The 18,256-nt window shown below is 38.9% G+C and overlaps 1 protein-coding gene across 4 annotated transcripts in view; it reads right to left on the reverse strand.

Annotated features, from left to right (window-relative positions):
* The window catches only part of slc23a2 (solute carrier family 23 member 2), a 59,191-nt gene extending 41,161 nt beyond the window's left edge, over nt 1-18,030 (reverse strand). For all 4 annotated transcript variants that reach the window (XM_041787084.1, XM_041787082.1, XM_041787081.1 and 1 more), the window contains exon 1: nt 17,715-18,030. The gene's annotated coding sequence lies outside the window, so the exon portion shown is untranslated. The remainder of the gene's footprint in view (nt 1-17,714) is intronic.
* Between the last annotated feature and the right edge of the window lie 226 nt (nt 18,031-18,256).

Consider the following 18,256-nt stretch of genomic DNA (forward strand, 5'->3'; position numbering starts at 1 on the left):
TCACTGTGGAGGAATCTTGGCCCACTCTTCTTTGCAGAGTTGCTTTAATTCAGTTATGCTGGAGGGTTTTCAAGCATGTACAGATAGTTTGAGGTAATGCCACAGAACTTCTGTCTCATTAGTCCACATAATATTTTCCCAAATGTCGTGGGGATCATCTAGATGTCTGTTGACAAATGTTAGACAAGGCTTTGTGTTCTTTTTTGGTCAGCAGTGGTTTTTGCCTTGGAGCTCTCCTGCGGTGGCATTTCTGCCCAGTCTCTTTCTTATAGCAAAATCATGAACATTGACCTTAAATGAGGCCAGTGAGGCCTGCAGGTCTTTAGATTATGTTCTGGGTTCTTTTGTGACCTCCTGGGTGAGCCACTGATGCGCTCTTTGAGTAATTTTGGTTGGCCAGCCACTCCTTGGAACTGTTTCAAGTTTTCTTCATTTGTGGAAAATGGCTCTCACCATGGCTCACTGGAGTATCAAAGTCTTAGAACTGGCTTTGTAAACCTTCCAGACTGATAGATGCCAATGACTTTGTTTGTCATCTTTTCTTGAATTTCTTTAGATAGCACCATGATGTGTTGCTTTTTGAGATCTTTAAGCCTGCTTCCCTTTGTCTGATAGGCTCTATTCAAGTGATTTCTTGATTCAACAGGTCTAGCAGTAATCAGGCCTGGGTATGGGTAGTGAAAATGAACTCAACTTTCTCAAAAGAATGTGGTTATTCCAGGTAATTCGTGATTTAACAAGAGGGCAAGTACTTTTTCACTTAGAGCCAGGTAGGTTTTGATGGCCTTTCCACAGATAAATGAAATCATCATTTAACAACTGCATTTTGTATTTACTCAGTTTATCTTTGTCTAATATTAAAATGTGTTTGTTTGTTTGATAAAATTTGTGGCACAGATGACCAAGTGGTTTAAGTTGCGCCCCATGTACACAGGTGGTCTGGATTTGAATCTGGCCTGTGGCCCTTTCCTGCATGTCTCTCCCCACTCTCTCGCCCTTGTTTCCGACTCTATCCAGTGTCCTCCTCTACCAAATAAAGGCACAAAAAGCCCAAAATAAATCTTTAAAAAAGTTTAATGATCTGAAAAATTCAAGTGTGACAAATATGTAAAACTAAAATAATAAATAATCAGGAAGGGGCCAGAAACTTTTCACAGCACTGTACATAGCCTTACTTCCTGGGCTGGCACTTAAGTTGGTCTCTCACTTTAGGGATCATGCTGACTGGCATCTTGTGTGACAACTATTGACAAGTATGCCATACAACACCACTTTAAGAGGACTGACATATTTTGACACATTAAAGTTATTTTGGAAATGTAATTTCTAAATTGCAATGTCTTTGCAGGAAAAAAAAACCTTGATCAGAAGGAATTTTCTTGTATAATGTAACAGGCTTAGCAGGATACTGTCTTAGAGTCATGGCCAAACCCAGAACATAATGTGCATGTGAAAGTTCTATCATTACACAAGGCAAAATGCTATCACACTGATGACTTTAAGCAGTGTGATTTATTTTGTAAGATTTGTGGGTTTTTCTGTTTTAAAACCATGCATGAATGTAACCCAGGGTCAACCAAGTATGTTTGGATCCAACTTGCATGTGTAATAAGAGCAAAAGGAAAAGACACACAAAAGGAAGATTACAAAACCCTTACCAGTCACATGGAACATGTTATGTGACAGGTAATTGAGGTGTTATTCAATAGTCAAACTTTGGCCAGTTGCCATCCTGTTATACTTCATGAGAAAATGTACCTGTTTGCAAGATTGTTCATAGCTGCAATTAAGATAGTAGAGCCAAAGATGCTTGAAATAAACATGCTATGTGTGTGTGGCTACACGTGTTTGTATGTGTGAAGGCTTTGACAGTTTACGTTGAAGGCTACACGTGAGGGGTTCCTATTTCACCATGAGGGGAGATTGTAAAAACGGCTGCAAGGTCATGTTTACATTGGTCAACTTCCTGTCAGTGGAGCAAAGGTGAACGGAGATTAGAGAGACGCAGGCAGAAGCACTGTTAAACTACTATGTCCATAAATCTTTCACCGAAAAGAAAACCGACATGTGTCACAGAGATAAAAGTGACATTTGAATACTGGGGAACTCTGGGTGAAATACCAAGGATATCTTTTAATACTTTTTAATTGTTCAGTATACAAAAGGTTTGAAAGTGATGGGAAAATCATATTTAATTCTCACTTTAATAAGGTCATGAAAAAAAGAGATTCCTTGTCAAATGGAGTTTTTTCAACCTGCAAAGCTTTAGAGGAAAAACAGATTTGCTATGAGCACACTATATATTAACCAATGATATTTAGTGTCAGTAGTTTAATTCCTGATTTTAGTTCTTCTCTGAAGGAAATGTCAGAGCAAAATGTCTGGTTTCAGACATGCACCCTTTCATCTTTCAATTGTCTTTAATGATAATTACTTTCAACCTAAGAGGGCAAGTGGATATTAACTCCAGGTACATGCGCATACATGCATGGACACATGCACGTAATCATTAAGCGTATGATTTTCGTAAGACCAGCAGAGAACAAAGGAAGTGCATAAATGCCAGGTGCTCTGCTTTTATAACTCAGTTATGTCATCTGAGAAGATCTTCGGAGGTGTTAGTGGTTTTGTCTGAGGTTTCTAACTGAACACATCTTGACTAAGGGCTATTTGCTTTGACTTGTGTTGATCTAAAGAGAAAGACGGTTTGTAATTAAAATGACTAAGCGTTTTGAGCTCAGGTTCACACCAGTCACATCTTCAAAAAGTCATTTTTACTCACCCAACCTGTAGTTGATTTGTTAATTAGCAAGAGTTCATTTTCAACCAAAAAAATCTAGAGTATGATCTACATCTGTCCCCTTTAAATTTGTAATTCACAGAGTGGGGTTTGTCTGTAGTTGTATGACCAGCAGCTCTACTGGATAATCATTCTAAATCAGCTTAAAAATACAGGCAACAGTGTACCATGATCCTCTGGCTATTCTGCAACTTCATGCTGCAGGGTTTTATCATTTAAGTGACACCTATGTGTAGAGCTGTAAACGTACTGATAGAAAGACTTTACAAATATTGAGCATTCATAGTTTGTAGTTAGAGATTATTGCATATATATGACGAATGTTCTGTGCATAATTGGAAATCTTGGTGCTGCTTCAGCACCACGAACAGCTCCACAGCTTTATCAATATAGAGCCCAGCCGCACAAGCTATCATACAGAGACACGGTCAGGGCCCAAGATGGTAACTTTAGACAAAGGAACAAAGACCTAGAGTATAGTTACATGTTCTAGGGAAGAGAGATGGTGGATGAGGGCTACAAACATTAAACTGTTTATTTGCCACTGAACTTGCACTATATGGATATTTTGTTTTTATTGTTGCTAGGACAAGCTGTTGCTTGTTTTGATATTTAATGCACAAATTAATGGGTTACCTGACCTTACTTAAAGATTTGTTCTTTGACAGTATCTATGTATCCATTTATTTGCATCTTTTTGATATAAACAAAAACAGAAGGATTCTTTGAAACTTTTTGACTTCATTGGAGCAACTTAAGGCCAGCTCAGACTTCACAATTTTTTTGGTCATTCACAATGGCATTACGCCAGACTATGCAACCAAAATCTTGTCCAATCTTGGCCGTCAGCCTGGCCACACGACAAGAGTGATCCCGACCGCTCAACATATGCTGATGTCACCACTATCTCTCTGACTGAGTGTGAGTTCACAGGATGACTGGATGTGGGGGGTCAAAGTGTGTAAGTCACTCTACAGAAGCGCTCCGTGTTATTATAGTGGTGTTTTGCTAGTAAAAAAGAGTAAATTAGCAATTATGGATTGGATTATGGATAATGAGTATGGGTGTATCACAGGTGTTTGGTAAAATGCTTGACAAGGGGACAGAATGCTTGACAAAGGGATAGAAAAACAAACCTGGCATAAAGGTAGTAGGGTGGTGATGACATAACAGTGCAGAAGGGCTTTTTACTGACTAATGAGTTTTATTACAGAATGGGAAAATCAGTCATCACCCAGAACAAGGAATGTGAACTGGATTTTGGCCTATTTAGTACTTTCAGCTGGTCTGAGGCCAGTATAATCCTGCTTTCTTTGGTACTTTTCAGTTTATCAGCAGGTGCATTCCCATGCTGTGCTGTGCAAACACATTTTTCAGTTACAGCAACCAAAGCAGCAGGAAGGACAGTTACATTTAGATCAGGATAATAGAGATGTTCAGCCCTTCCAGTTCTCACGCCAACACCTAAAACCCACTCAGCATGCCATCAGCAGCGCATGAATGGGCGTGAAAGGTTAGGTTGAGGAAAAAAGAAATACTTTCTTACAGTTGTTCTCAGACGAAGTCAGCTTTCACTGTAACATTACACAATATTTGTAGGCTTTTCCACCACCCGCAGCCTTCAGCTTTTTCACCAAACCAAGCAGGGATACTCTACACTAAAGGGTATCCATTGTTACACAAGCATATTAAATCCTTTAAGTCAAAGTCCAGCTGTTTCTCACAATGGGGTGACCAGTTTCATTTGCTTGTTCAATAAATGTAAAGATGGATTGCCTCCTAGCAGCCACTTCAAAGTTTTATCATGAGGAGGTTGCAGTGCCTAATGCAAAGTGGTGACTATTTTTTATTGGAAACAATATTTAGTTACATTAAATGTGGGCCATCACTGTGAAAATGCTGTGATTGTACTTCAGTGCAATGCTAAATGTTTCTTAGACTATTAAAACTTACTGTAGAGCCACAGTAGTAAGATCAAAGACAGAATGATCTGCAACATCGGTTCAGTGAGATTTTGTTATACAGAATGCTAGTGAGCATTGAAATGATTCGGCATTTACATGGATTCAGGAAGATAAACTAGATATTATTTTGAAGGACAAGTATAGGACACTGGGCTTGGTCAGGGAAGATATATTGGAGATAAGAGCAGATGAATAATGTAAGATAATGGTGAGATAAAGGTAAGAATGGTAAGATATTGGTAAGATAATAGTATGAATGGCAATAGAATGGTAAATTAATAGTAAAAGTAATAGTAAAAAAGTAATATAATGGTAGATCATGGCAAGACTATGGTTAGAATGGTGGGATCATGCTAGAAAATGTTTAAAAAGGAGAAGAGCAGGATTATGATGTGTGATGGTAAAACAACATGAACAGCAAGATATTAGAATATAATTGTAAGAGAATTCTGAGAATGGTAAGAATCATTAGATAATGTAAGAATGGTAAGATAATGGTTAAACAGTAAGATAATGGTACTACTGGTAAGATAATGATGAGAATGTCAAGATGATTATGAGAATGATAGGAAACAGTAAAATAGTACTAAGACTAGTAAGTAAAAAATAATAATGGCAATATAATGACGAAATAATGGTAGAGTAATAGTAAGATAATGCTTAAAATTGCAAGATAATATTGAGTGATAAGATAATGGTTAAAAGGAGTGCAACTATCCATTGATTCGTTGATTATCTAATCAGATCGACAGAAAGTCAAAACATTGGCATACTAGGTCACCTTTAAACTACACTTATTTTGATAGTTCTCCTAAATGCCTTTTGACAGTCTCTACCCAGCTGTGCGTCCACAATAAGCTAATAGTAGCAACAGTTGCTAACAGTTAGCAGCAGAGGTAAAGAGAATTCTTAATCCTCTCTCGGCTTTATGGACATATTTTGGACAGAGACTACAACAGGGTGGGCCTCTCGACTTATTTTGCCAGCTACATCTGAAAGGAGGCCATAAGACTAGATCATGATTAAGAAAGGTTGCAGAAAAAGTACATGTTGTTTTTGAGAGATCATAGTAGTTGAGGAAATAAAAATGTTTGGTACTTAAAATAAACGCTTGCTCTTATAAAGTCAACATGTTTAACACAGATGCCCATATATTCACAATCTAAAGGTAATCAGGGGCCCTCAATTTTAAGTAATCAAAAACAACTTTGCAACAATTAAAAAATGCTACTGCAGTGAAATGGAGATCTTTGTTTTTTTGTTGTTAAAATAAATTGTTTGATTAAGAAACCTTCAGACCTTACCTTCCAGTGATTAAATTGCCAAATCTACGTCCTTGATTGTGTGTGAAATTTGTGCAAAAAAACCATCTGATATCAATTGTAGGCTCCTATATCGAATGGAATTGAAATCAAATCATGGTAGATTTTGTGATGGCAGAGCTTTCTCTGGTGTGGAAAGAGTCACTTCGATGAAGGCTTTATCCACTTAACCCACATGATGATCAAACAACCATTTACCAAACAGACAAAATTCAGATTTTGGACATAGATTAAGGGTTTTTTTGGCCATCAACTGACCTTTTGAAAACTTGGTTTACTAAGTCTCCTTACACCCCCTGATGTTTGTGTCAACAATCAGGAGCTAATTCTTCCTGAAGCCACATCAAACACAGTCTGGGATTTAAAAAGGTTGAACTTTGACTAATTGGCCACCTGAGGATTACAGGTTCATAGGAACATGGAGTGACCACAACAGAGGAGGGGGGCAGAGTCAGAATGTCAGTGCAGAACTTCATCTAAACTGCAACACCTAAATTCACTTCCTTTGTGGCTAAACCAAGCATTTTGAATAGCACCATCTTGTGGAGGAGTGGTTCTCTGCCCATCCAAATTCATCGCTTTTTCTAACAATATCCAACTCTGCTGATGGATGACCTCAACTGAACCAAATCCTGCAGACAAATGTGGTTCACGTGACACTTGCTGGTAGAACAGGGGACAGGATGGACTAAACAAATAAGGCTTCAAGAGATAAAGAGACGTCACTGGGCGAGGCTCTCAGCACAGACCTGATACTACAGCAAGTAGATGATAGAGATCAGTGATTAAGGGCTGGTTCAAGGTTTCTAACATACAAGGTTACATTGCTTTACATCCCTTCTTCCCTCTCCTATGGATAGATCTTTTATAAAAGAGAGCCAAATATGTCCTTTTAAGTTCCAGTTACACTCGGTTGTGATTTACATATCTTAGTGGATCAACATAAACAGGCACATTTCTGATAAAACTGGGAATCTGAAGAAGCAAACACTGGATTTATGAAGATACAGTGACAGATTCCTGACCCTGTGCCAAAATGTGCAAATATTTAACTTTCTGAAGAAAAAAGGATTAAATTTAAAGGCCAAACACATTAATGTGGTAAATTTTAAAGTTTTATTTTCCACCATAGAGCCCATACTTTGAGTTTATGAAGTTGATTAATTGTTATCACTAAATTTTCAGGCAAAAATGCTGACCCTGTGACAGTTTTAGCCTCAAAAACAAATTAATATTCCTATAATACAGAACATTTTATCAATCAACAATATAGCTAAAGTTTTGTTTCAACCAAGTTAGCTGACTTTAAAGCAGGAGGAATACAGCCATCTAACTGAGATAAATTACAGAGGGTGTTTGGTGGTTCAAATAAAGTGTCTTGTTAGACACGATGTTTTTGACAAAACAAATAAGGGAGACATTACAAGGCAAGGTCTGTCAACACAGACCTGATACCAGAGCAAGGAGATGATAGAGAACAAGGAATGAGGTTGAGAAATTCAAGGTAATAAGGTCACATTGGTCTGCATGTTAAACACTATTAGCCAGAACGTTCAAACTTTTAGCAGTTTTCACATTAGGCATGATTGTTTTGTACCGTGCCAGGCATGATTGATCTCTGAACACTGAACAAGATGTACGCCATCTTCAGTAAGAGTCAATGACAAGCACACTTCAATTACATGGCTATACTAAACACTTTAGATGACTAACAACGGTTAACATCAAGTGTTTGGAAGGAGAACATGATAGATAAAAAATATAAAAAATATAGATATAATTTTTTTTTGTCGGAAATGGGTTAGTTAAAACAAAATGCTTTCTGGATCTTCAATCTCTAAAGGTGAAGAACACAACAGAACACAATACTACTGCTCATTTTCTTTAAAAGATAAAAACTTAAAATAAATATCAAACTAATCTCTGGATCCTAGATCTCTGGAAGTATAAAAATAAAGTATGTCGTGTTTACTTCTTTGTGCTTCCTCCACTTCTCTGTTCTTGCGCACTTTGCTGACTGCCTCAGCAAGGCTGTATTTTTCAAGGCACAAAGAAGTAAGGCATTGATAAGGGAACTGTTAAGTTTAAATGTAGATGATGTCAATGGATTGAACTGACCCGAACTGGTTTTTCAACATGAACCAGTTCTCCAATTCCCATCCTTATACTAGCAACAAAACTTTGCTGCACATCTTAACATTCTGATTGTTCTTCTTTCCCTTCTTTCCCAGTTTCATTCTTTCTCTACCCAGAAAGAATGAAACTGCTGGCAATGTCAAATAAAAAGTGTACAGAGCTTTCATACATCACCAGAAAAAACTTGGTAAACAGTACCATACAACTGAGTAAAGATGTAGACCTCAAATGGACCACAAAGAAAACAGTTCATCATTCAGCAGTGCTCTTTAGTCGGCTCCTATCAGTCCATCCATCATCATCTGTCAGGCTGCTTGTTACATTTTTTATGAAACTTTCAATGTGGGTCAATTTCAGTTCCCATATTTTCAAAACCACATTGATTACCTCTCCGGAAAGGCTTCAGCATTCAACTGAAGTGAGGCAAGAAATCTAGGATGTGGCTGATTAGATTTCTTGACTGGGATATCAGTGCTGCATCCTGGTCTTTTTAAGTCTATCAGAAAGACCTTGGAGCAAGAGTGAAGCTTAAAGAGGGGGTACTATACTTTTCCAATTTTTAAAACGTAAAGTCAAAATGTTGGGTGTCCATACTTCATGTATGCAAATTTTCAAACCGCAGGATAAACACATGTGGCAGAAATCTTGGAATTAGAGTGTAAACTGATGAAAACAGTTCATTGGGAATCTCTCCAGGATCTTCCTGAGACCAGCCCAACACGAGATTTCATTGGAGCGAACCAATAAGGTCATCCCAATAGGACCTCCTGACTGGTTCGTCCGTGCTGCCAGCAAAGCGGAACAAACCGCCCCCACAAGATGAACAGAGATGAATAAACACACCGCTAAATGCAGCAAGGGATAAGCCCACCATTATCAAAGCCATTTAGTAACACTAATTAAATACTTACCAAACAGATGCATCCTTCTCTATCCTTCTCTAACCCTGCTGCTGGTTTTCTTCCCCCTCTCTCTCCAAACAATCAGGGTCAGACTCTGAGTCTAACACATACGGACATATATCAAAATTCGCCATGTTTCAAAGTTTCATTCAAAGTTTACAAGTACCAGCATAGCAACATAGCCAGATTGGAGGGGGCGGGCACAAACCATTGAGTCCTGCCGCCGGCCAACCTCCGGAAAATTGGCCAATCGGAGGAAAGCAGGTCGTGGAGGAGGGGTGTTAAAGAGACAGCAGCGAAAACAAAGCGTTTCAGACGGAGGTCAAAATAAGGGTTTTTCAGGAGGCCAGTGTGAGAAACATGAGGAGTTTTTTGAGCTGTAAACCATGTGAAGCTACTACGTGGGTGTCAGGGAGATGTGTAAAGCCTTGAAAAAAGGCATAATACCCCCACTTTAAGATATACTATATTACCAAAAGTATTCACTCACCTGCCTTGACTCGCATATGAAGTTAAGTGACGTTCCATTCTTAATCCATAGGGTTTAATAGGACGTCGGTCTACTCTTTGCAGCTATAACAGCTTCGACTCTTCTGGGAAGGCTTTCCACAAGGTTTAGGAGTGTGTTTAGGGGAATTTTTGACCATTCTTCCAGAAGCGCATTTGTGAGGTCACGCACTAATGTCAGATGAGAAGGCCTCGCTCTCATGCACAGGTTGTACGATTTAGGTCAATTATTACAGCCTCTTATCTTTTGCATATAAAGCAGATCAATATAGAAGGTAAGAGTGCTCCGGAGGTTCAAGATGTACTGGAGTGTTATTCATTATACATATACAGTCAGTCACATGACCAACAAAAGTGGACTATGGCTCCCTGACAGTTTAACTCAGGTCTTTATATTTTCAATATTTGACTATAAGATGCAAGAACGAAACTACAATAAAAACTGAGCTTCTCTCAAACACAATAAAAGCACACAGGGCAATAAATACAGCTTTAATAAAAATCAGAGCCCCTGCACCACAGTATGCATTGTTGGGATCGTCAGTAAATCAATAGGTGGTCCCATCGGTGTCTTCCAACCACACCTCCCGACTCACATCCATTCACGAAATCTTTAAAATACCTTGAAAAATCTATCCAGTGTTCATTTATTCTCTAACTCGTTACAAGGGAGCAGATGTGACTCAACAGAGCACTGACAGTTTTGTTTCAGTAGCATATAGAAGGGCATTGCCTTTACAGCAACAATGCAGTCATGCACAACAAAGATACATCTCTGATAGTGGAGCCATTAATGCTCATAGGGATTCTGATACAGGACACATCCTAAACAAAGAGGCAGTAATGCCAACCTGAAGGAGGAGTAACAGCTGTTAGTGTTACTGTAATGACTGCGGCCTACTTTAGAGTAATACCACTGGCTCTGTTGTTCAGTCCTTGTTATGTAAGAATCTTATGGTTTGACCATTTAATTCTCAAATTACTTGATTTCTGCAACCATATACGCAAGGGGGGGGGGGGGGTGTTCCACTTCTCTTTGTTTAGATTTTTTAAGTACTAACTAATGAACCGTCAGCAAATGAAAAATAAGATGAAATGTGTTATCTGGGCACACTATTCAGAGTAACATGGGAAAATGTAATCATTCACCTCCCAATATGAAACATATGAAACATACATACACAACGTTACACAGCGCAATGGGAAGGCACAGCATGACCCAGCACTGTGGTGTAATCTTAGTCACACGCTGCCTTCAACAAACAGAGCCAGGAATCTGTTCAGTGACCCAGTTCACCTCACTGTGCCTGTTCCTGGCCCAGTCTGGGCCGAGGTGAACTATTGCTCTACTTAAATTACTTAAATGTAAGTTGGGCTAATAAAGGGAGGAGGCTGCTGTAACAGGGTGTGTTCCAAGGTCTAAAGCTAAGACACTGTGGTGGTCACCTAAAAGATGTTGTCAGCATTTTGTAGTCTGCAAAGTTCTCACTTACGATGTAAAAGAGGAACCTGTTAACTCTGAAGAGAAAAAGAACATCATGATTGTGATTTTCTGGTATTTGTGCTGCATTAGAAAAGAAGTGCTAGAGGTGATTTAATATAACAAATACAGAAGCAACCTGTATGATCAATATAATATAACTGATCAATTAAGAGTAGAATAAACAACAGATGACTGCCACTGATGAAGAAAAATGCAAAGTAGAACTGAGTGGCAGATTCTTTGTCTTGACAATGCAATCAATATCTAACAATTTCATCTATTGCAATTAAAACAAATACCACTTAAAGGTAAACAATTAATAAAGAAATGCTCTAATAACTATTGTGTTATAGTTTCCAGGCAATACGGCAAAAGAAATAATCTGGCTTCTAGCCAGATAGAAGTCGGGTAAAACAATGAGTTAGAAGAGACCAAGTCATAATCTCACTATTATTTCATAATTATCTAACATCTCAAATACATAGCGATTTATCTGGCAGGCATACTGATAATTAAGCGATGGTAATTTGCAGCTTTAATTGACAGATTGGAGATGATTTCACAAAAAGAGTCATTTTTCATCAGACTGGTACAACACTATCTCCTCATCCACATAAAGTCCTTGTCTGTTCCAAGAAGAACAATGAACAATGTTTCCATTCAATATCCCTAGATGATATTTTCTTCCATCACTATTTTTCTTCCTTCTCTTGCCTCATGACAATTTTGTCTCAAATTTCACTACACCTTTTTTCAGCCATTTCTTCCTTAATTATCATTATAGCCAATTCACTCAACCACCTCACATTCAACCTGTACTGAGGCTTTCTAAAGAGGAGGCATGTAATCACATCCCAGATTACAGTAAAACACCTGAGTTCACAACAGCTGTTGATGTTACCAACAATTAAGACCTTGCTTCCTCATTCTTGTCTTCACACAAAATATTCACCACACTAAATGACTGAGCCAAAAGCACTAAATTCCTGTTTTTTTCTGCAAAATATTTTTCAGAAAAAGCACTTTGTGACTTACGCGTTTCAAAATATCCTAATTTATCTTAAATCATATTTACAATGCTGCAAAAATCTACATGTCAGTGTAAAATCAACTTCTTCACAGCAGTGGATGAGACTAGACAAGAAGGTGACATAAATTGCCAGTTGATTATCATCAGGATCTGAACTTGTCCCAAAAAGGATCTCAATAAAGATAACATCTCACAAAAGACTTCCTGAAATGTTGTTGTAATAAAGAAAGCATGTTTGATTTAACCTTGCACAGTCAGTATGCAGATGTTTGAAAATAATGGAACCCTTGCAAACTAGCTACCTGTCAGCGTCAGTGAAATAAGACAATGTCTACTGACATGATTGCTAAATAGCTTAACCTTGCAAAGCAGATGGATTTGCCAGACTACGTCTCTGTCATCATACAAATCCATTTTGAAAAGCTCCAAAACATGTCTGTGCCAAACTGAACATTGTTCAGAACATGTCAGAGTCATTTAAGGAGAACGAGGCGGGAGCTATAGGTAGGGTTTAGTTGAGCTGAAAAGGGTTTGCAGTGGCTACTGCTAGAGTGGGGATTAGCATGGGTTTAGTTTTAGTGGTCCAGTTTGACCAGAACTGGACCCCGTTTCTGTATGAAATGAAGTTTAAAAACTAACAGTGATGGAAAAGATGTTTTCGCTCTTCTGCCAACCTGCTTTGGCGAGAGATTGTTACAGGACCTAGCAACAGTTCTGTCAGAACTGGACAACATTTCTTTAAGAAAACAAGAGCAGAGAGCCACACTGAAAGCTTCTTTTTATGGAAAAGATCTTTCCGCTCTTCTTCCGGTCTGCTTTGGCATGGATTTGTAATTGTTATGGGTGAAGTTCGCTGTTGTATCCAACGTCTGCTGCTACAATAGCTATATGCTTGAATGTAGGTGTAGGAACGCAGCAATTTAACCAGGAATTGATAACATTTCTTTTTAAAACAAGAGCAAATAGCCACATCGAAAGCTCGTCTTGGCAGAGGATATGTTTGTACACATCTCCCAAACAGCCTTGGCATACATTTTATTCACCAGGAAGCTCTGCTATTCAAAAACTAGAGCAGCAGTGGTCAGCTCAGAAGTTCATGTGTACAACCTAGTTTTGTCTTGTTGCTCTAATTGGCAGATTCTTCGATTTGTTGAAGACGGCAGTATACATAACACAGGTACAACATAGAAACTGTAAATTACACCTCATATGCATGTTTCAATATTCTATTAGTCGTCACAGGTCATATCAAGTGCCCAGGCTGTCCTTACATCCTACACTAACTTCACCAGGGATGTCAACTGTCCCCACAGTGTCTCTATACATCTTGGTTGCATCTTTAAGGTCCACTTCGTCATGCTTATATTCTCCTGGTCATTCTTCACATTTGACATGGTTATGGGGCTGCATTAAAGGAAGAGGCTGACCAGGAGATTGGGATGACTTCTAATTAACATTTTGTCTTTGCGTTTCTAAAATATTATTCTTGTTTTGGCACTGGCGAACACTTCTGTTTATTAAACACTTGTCCATTCTCACAGACAGTCTGAGTGGCACTCTTTCAGGGCAAGCATTTTGGAAACCCTCGACACATGTGGTTGTGTACTTCTGGCTAACTTCCCTGCCTGCAACGCTCTCAAATCACCATTAACCAAGACACACAGACCTAAACTGTTACAATACAAACAATATTTACAGTGGATATATTAGTTATAAAAAAACATTTTCATATCTTCTGATATGATATCATGCCAATAATATTATGCATCCCATGTTGCTTTGCATGGTAAGCTACTTCAAGCTAAATTCCTTTATTTCAAACCTCCATTTCTTCCAGCAGTCTTTTATTAAAATTAAATGTTTATTTCTGACTGGGGTTATAGCCCAACGTCTACAAAAATGTTGCCATTAAATACAGCTGGTTTGGCTTGATGTAGAATATGAGAGAATACAAGAACACGATAGAAGAGAAGTACTAAAAATAAACCACTGCTGATGAGGGGCTGGCACAAACAATAGTCTTGCTCTCACACAAGTGTGCAATGAGACAAGGCATAATTTACTAATGCTGACTAGTATGCAAACTGCTGGTACATGCAATGCAAACTACCCAGCACGCAAGAAGAGAGTGATGTGCCTGCAGAATACAGTGCTACCACTCAATCTCTGCTGGAGTTTGAAGAAACTTTGGCTGTTATAAAACAAGCAACGTTTTATAAAAGAGCACAAAACAACAACAACAAAAGAGTACTACAGCACAATACTCTTTTTTTAAGATGTGGGCACCTATCAGACCAGCTCCAAAGCTTTAGGCATGATTTAGTTGTTTTTAAAAAATTACCAAATCCACAAAAGACTCTTATTAGTGAAGTACACTTGCAACACTTGCCTAAACGGAGTGCTTTGACATCTTATAATTGTACAAGCACACATTCCTAACAATGGGGGCCTTTCTTACATTTTTGGCCTCTCTGCATTCTTTTGTCTATCCTCCAGAGAGGTTGCCAGTTTAAGTTTGACAAACAGAAGGGGGAAAATGATCCTATCAATTATACTGAAACAATGAGACCCAGCACCTCTTATCAGAATATATTGACTTATAAAATCCAATAACGGCAAATGATTGTCTGATAAAAATGTCTTGTTAGTTTTAGGTAAGAAGAACATAACACATCATTTCCCCTTAAGTCCACAATCAGTGTATCCCATCATTAACTGACACTGTAGTTGCTATGATAAAATTTCCATGACACTGTCTCATAATAAGCCAAAAATGTTTTTACACTGCTCATAATAACACAAAAACATCCGCGGTGCTGTGTTTTGTTCTAGAGCAGAATATGAAAACAGCCTAGCTGCTGTTATTATTGGCTTACAATGTGCCAGTCTGTGTGTCGTAGAGTTATGAGCATCTGTGAGAGACAGCAAAGGGGAGGAAATCATTTCCCAAAATCATGTGATAGGACACTGTGACAGGTTTTGTTTTGGACAGTGTGTATTATATAGAAATGATTAGATCTTATTTAACAATGACTGGGCATGATTCAGTAAGCCCATAATCTTAGTAATGCAAGTTGTTTCACTTTGTGTAGATTACCATAAACTGTACTGTGTATTTGCTCAAGCAAATAGTCTTTTACATACAGGATATATGGGAGAAGGTATTGAGGGACGCATTTTTTCTGCAGTCCCAGTAAGTTTTAATCCACATTACTGATGACTGACAGTAAATTACAATATTTATTAAAAGTAATGGTTGTAGGCTGTCACATTGTTTTACAGTTCATCTTAGAGAACATTTCTCTATAAAGATTACATTAGCATTTGAAAATAAAAACAAGACTGAGACTTTCCTCTCTGTACAAACAGAAAACTGAAATAATTTTCACTGTAAAATGGCTTATAGAGCAAGTGACAGGTAGCATATTTGTTTGCTTATGACATAAGTTGTTAAAAAGCTTCGTCTACCAATATCTTCGCATACTGTCTTTTTTATTACGTGGAACAGACCCTGTTACTGCATCAACGCAAAAACGATTACAACAGTGTAAAGATTTTCTTTGATTAAATTTTTTTTGTGTGTGTCAAAGAACATAAGGCTTATTTTTTGGCTTTTCATGTCTTTATTCAGAGGAAAGGACAGTGGATAGAGCTCAACACTGGGGAGAGGGAGTGGGAATGGGAAAGGAACCACAGGCCAAATACGAACCCAGGCCGCCTACTTGGAAGACAACAGCCTCTGTACGGTCATGCATACATAACTACAAGGCCCCTGGCACCCCAGAAATGTGCATTCGATCATTGGTTCCCAACCTTTTCCCCTTGGACTACCTCTACTTGTATTTAAGAAAATTTGAGCCCACCTCCCAGGACCAATATTAAAAAAAAAAAAAAGTGGTCAAAATTAACATCAACCTTGTTTTGTTTGTTGTTTAAATCCTCAAAAGACAGACCTCAACACAAATTTTCTTACTAAAATACTGTTGTATGAATGATGAAGTGTTCATGATCCTCATCATCATCACGATTTCAGTTAATATGTGGAAATCAAATTTTAACAACCACAGAGAAGAGCTCCTCTGAAATCTCTGGTGGCCCCCTAAGGAGGCCCAAGACCCCATGATGGGAACCAAGGCATTAGATCATTGTTTCCCAACCCTTTTTTTCCTTGGAGCTCCCCTACTTGTGTCTAAGAAAAGCTCATCTCCCAACATGGACTAAAAAAGCGATACATAGCTGTCAAAAATCAACACTGGTTTAAATTGTTTTATTGGTAAAAAACCCACAAATATAGGCTGACACATGTCGTTCTTAACAAAAGACTTTTGTATAAACTATTCAATTAGTGTTCAAACATGACTTTAGTTAATATGTGCATATCTAATTGACAACTACAGAGTACACAAAGCTTTTCGGCCCCCTCCTGAGATCTTTGTCGTCCCCTTTTAGAAGGTCCTGGACCCAAGGTTGGGAACCAATGCATTAGACTGATGCATTTAACCTTAATTCAAGCATTTCCCAGCATCTAAGATCAAGCCCTGGTAGCCTTGGACTTATCTCCAATGAAAGAGAATCATAATAATAAGGTCAACAAATGCTCAGAGTATCTAAGAAAAAGCAGGGGAATTATGAAATGGGTTGTCAGCAGTGATCACTCTCAAAACGGATTTTAAAGACAAGTGATCATGACTGAGCTGACCAAACATCCCACATAATATTCTAGATTTTGAGATCCCTGATGCACATTAAATCGCTTAAAATCAATTCAATCTGTTTTTGTTTAGAGTAAAACTATGGAGCTTCTCTGTCTAAATAGGGAATGTGTCATCTGGAACACATCAATACAAACTGATTGAACCAGTTTAGACGGTCAAGAGCGTATTTATTTATGAGGTTTAGACTCATGACTCAGAGGGAGGAAGCATCTTTATCCACGCACATTACACGTCTATTTCTATACATCACAACTTCCCCGCTTTTTTTTATAAGCGTGTTGGCCTATAACAGATGCACGAGCACACACACTGTAAGCGTGCTCAAGCACACACCTGCCAAGCCACGTTTCCAGGACAACACCATCATCAGGAGCCAATAAACCCTAATGGCCAAATAAGCTCTGGCGTCCCACTTAAAGCACGCCTGGTAGGCTAGCTGTAGTTTCTTATCAGTTTTACCTTTCGGGGTCTCATTAAATGGCATGATACTGTAAAATGACAGCTAGTGATGCATGTCTAGTGTGTTTTGTGTCACAGAGTCACAGTAAAACCCCTTATCACTAAGGCTTGAGGAAAAACATGGCCTTCAAAACAGTAAGATAGATTATATCTCGTGCGTGAAATGCAAAAGGCCTTGTGTGTCACGGTCACATTAAAGCATCAGCACACACCGGCACATAAGTCCTCGAGCTACGGGAGGCGAGACCCTTCTGTTACATCTCTAACCGCCACCAGCGCGAGCCCTTACGTATAACGGACAATTAAAGCTGTATTATTTCACTGCCCCGCTTCCTCATATAGATGTGTAAGCTACGTACGTTTCAGTGGACAAAAAACATAACGTTCTGTGCTCACCTGCGTGATGAAGGACAAGACGAAGCCCACTTCCCTTCTTGGCTAGCGTAACGTCTGTTGGCTCGTCCCCGTGGTTTGTGTGTTGTTGAAGCGGTGTGCGGAAAGGAGGGAGGCGGGGGTAAAGATAGACAAGCCAGAGGGTAGCCGAAACACAACCGACTGTGCTGAAGAGAGAAGACTGTCTTCAAGCCAGGTCCACCTGCCACGAGCTCTTCCTCTTGAACAGACGAGTCCGTAAACGTCTACAGCACGTTCTGCCCATGGAGGGATTTTGCCTCTCATAAAACCACGGGGAAGACGTTGTTCTCCACGCATGCCCACATCCAGCCGTGACGTCAAGTGGCTACCTCTGCACTCGCCCCGCCTTGGAACCGTTCCTCAGCCAATTAGAGTCAATCAGGTTGATGACGCAAAGCCTCCCGCCCTCCCCTGTAAAGCTCACAGTGACAGTGCCGTCTACAGTTTTTGTAATAATGACCTTTCTTGCATAAGACACGATTTGTATTTTTCCACCACTGTTCAGTCGTTGGGGAAAATGTTCA

Source organism: Cheilinus undulatus, linkage group 5, assembly GCF_018320785.1.
Source record: "Cheilinus undulatus linkage group 5, ASM1832078v1, whole genome shotgun sequence".
NCBI classification, from domain to species: Eukaryota; Metazoa; Chordata; class Actinopteri; order Labriformes; family Labridae; genus Cheilinus; species Cheilinus undulatus.